We start from the raw sequence: 3276 nt of genomic DNA on the forward strand, positions 1-3276 counted from the left end.
ATAACATTATGTCGCACTTGACGTACCTCTAAATGTGAATATCATCAGTAAAAAATAAACGATCTTTCCATCCTCGAAACCACGTCACTACAAGAAAAAATACTTTCAGCGGTCATTTATTTTGCTTTTAGTGGCAATAAAATAGTTGTTAGTATATTTACCGGTAATTATACATTAGCCGTCTTATACTTTGTCACTAAAAGGTTTTAGCGGCAATTATAATATATGCCGGTAAAGACCTTTTTAATACCCGCAAAAAATATATAACTTTTAACGGCCATTTTCTTAGCAATCTATATGGCCACCAAAAGTAATTCTAAGATTACAATGTTATTCACTTTTAATGGCCATTATTATTACCGCCAAAATCCATTTACCGACAATTTATATGGCCACTAAAAATAATTCTAAAATTGTAATGTTATTCACTTTTAGTTGCCATTACTATTGCCGCTAAAATCTTAAGACTTTTTTAATTATACTCACTCTTTGCTAAAAATAATTACTATAAAATAAAATATTTCATTAAATTCAAAATATTTATATACAAATTTCTCTTGAAAAGTAATAACGCATAATACAAATTTAAACAACACAAATACTACAAGTCTATGTTGAGAAGAAACAACAAGTTACACTGGATAACCGATACAGTAACTTAATTGCTCAAATGAATATCATGTTGAGGTTGATGAACTTGTGAAAAAGGTAGCATTATTGGAACAAGAGAAACATGGCCTCTCTGAGCAACTTGTTGCATTAATCTGTGTCTCTTCTGAGAGTGGTGAACTGGTGGTTAAAGGGAAAAATGATAGTTCGAAAACTTTGTACTGTAACTGTGAATAATGCTAGTGCAAACTTTGTTGCTGTGAATACTTTGGTTAAAATCATGCGAGAATGGAATGGTTGTACCATGTTGGGTGGGGAATTCGTTCATTTGAGATGTGCTGCCCATATTTTAAATTTAATTGTTTGGGATGGTTTGAAAGATCTACAGTCATCTATTGTTAGGATTAGAACTTCTTGTAAGTTTGTGAAGTCATCTCCGTCTAGGTTAGCAACCTTTAGGAGGTGTGCACATGAGGCAAACATTACGAGTCGACAAATGATTACTCTTGATGTGCCGACGAGGTGGAATTCTACTTATATGATGTTGGAAGTGGCCGAAAAATTTGAAAAGGCATTTGCTCGTCTTGCTAGGGATGATTCTCATTGACGTTCTGGTTTCCTGCTAGTAAAGAATTTCATAAAAATATGATCACATTGTAAGTACAGTTTCTAAACCAGCAAAGAACCCTTTCGTACAAAAATATAGTTGTCACAAGTAACAAAACCCAATAAAATTTATAACCGAAGTATTTAAACCTCGGGTCGTCTTCTCAAGGAATTGCAGGGAGGTGTATTTATTATTGGTTATGGAAAATTATATTTTTGGGTTTTTGAAACAGGGAACAAGTAAATTAAATGACGAGAAAAATAATAAATTAATAATTAGAAAATCTCTTGGCAAGGTATGAGAACTGGAATTTCTATCCTAGTTATCCTTATCAGGTGTGATGAGAATTGTTGTTGTTCCCACTTAGTTAATCCTTACTAAATAAGGAAAGTCAAGTGGACTAATTAACTTGATTCCTCGGTCCTAGTCAACTCCTATGGAAAGACTAGCTGTAGAGGAATTCAACTCAATCAGCAATCCTAATTTCCAATCAACTACTGAGTTTGATAACTCAAGTGTTACCAATTACTTAACCAAATCCAAAGGGAGAAAATAAATCAATAATTAAATTGAAAGTATCATAAATAAAACAATCATAAGTCTGAAATACCTCAAATTGCATTAATGAAGAAAATCATAACATGAATGGTTCATAAGCCAAATTAAAAAGATAAATAACAATTAAAGGTATAAATAAAACTAGAAAATAAAATAAAGGGACATTGAACCTGTAATTGAAGAGAAGTAGCCTAAACATAATAGAAATCATAAATCCTAATCCTGAGAGAGAGGAGAGAACCTCTCTCTAAAAACTACATCTAAAACCTAAAATTGTGAATTATGAATGTTCTCCTTTTCGTCCCCCTTTGATTTCTCCATTCTCTGGCTTATATTCCGTATTTCTGACTTGGATTTGGGCCAAAAAAGGGTCCAGAAATCGTTGGGGGCATTTTCTGTAAATTCCTGTACGTGGCGTCTGTCACGCGTTCGCGTGGGTCACGCGTTCGCGTGAATTGGAGTTCTTTCTTGTCACGTGTACGCGTCGGTCATGCGTCCGCGTCATTTGCGTTCTGCTCAAGGAACACGTCCGCGTCAGTCACGCGTTTGCGTCAATGCCATTTCGCGCTAGGCACGCGTTCGCGTCATCCATGCGTTCACGTCGCTGCCTTTTCTTCAAAAATCCATTTTTTTGCTTTCCTTCCATTTTTGTATGTTTTCTTTTTTTCCTTTAAGCCATTCCTGTCCTATGAGACCTGAAAATACTTAACACACAAATCACGGCATTGAATTGTAATGAAGGATAATTAAATTTAATATTTTTAAAGCATAGGAAACATGTTTTTCACATATATCATAAAATAAGGAAGGAAAAGTAAAACCATGCAATTCATATGAATAAGTGGGTGAAAATTTGATAAAAACACTCAATTTGAGCACAAGATGAATCATAAAATAGGGGTTTATCAACCTCCCCACACTTAAACAATAGCATGTTCTCATGCTAAATCCAAGAGAAAGAGTAAAGTTAGAATGGTGGAATCTTATGCAATGCAATCTATTCTAAATGCAAGACAATTAAATAATTAAATTTGGATATATGAAGATGAGCTATTGAACTCTCACTGAATTTTTGTGTTTACTCTCTAGTCACTCAGTGTTTGGGGTTAATCACTCTATTCTTTTCTATTCCTGCTTTCTAAAATTTTATTCTTCATCTAACCAATCAACAAATATATAATGTATACATACAAACATCATGAGGTCTTTTTCAAGGTTGTAATGGGGCCAAGGTAAAGTTAAGGGTATATATAAGGCTAAGTGAGCTATAAGTTGAATCCTTAATTAGCCTAAGATCTCACCTAACATATACATACTCTTTCATAAGTTTGAAAATTTGCCTAGCTATCCATAATTTTTTCATTTTTGTATTACATACTCATGTACCAATTTATTTTTAATGTTATCCTATTGGTGCACGAATTATGAATTACACTTTTCACAACTCGTACCACTGACCAGCAAGTGCACTGGGTCGTCCAAGTAATACCTCACGTGAGTAA

Source organism: Arachis ipaensis, chromosome B09, assembly GCF_000816755.2.
Source record: "Arachis ipaensis cultivar K30076 chromosome B09, Araip1.1, whole genome shotgun sequence".
Lineage (NCBI taxonomy): Eukaryota > Viridiplantae > Streptophyta > Magnoliopsida > Fabales > Fabaceae > Arachis > Arachis ipaensis.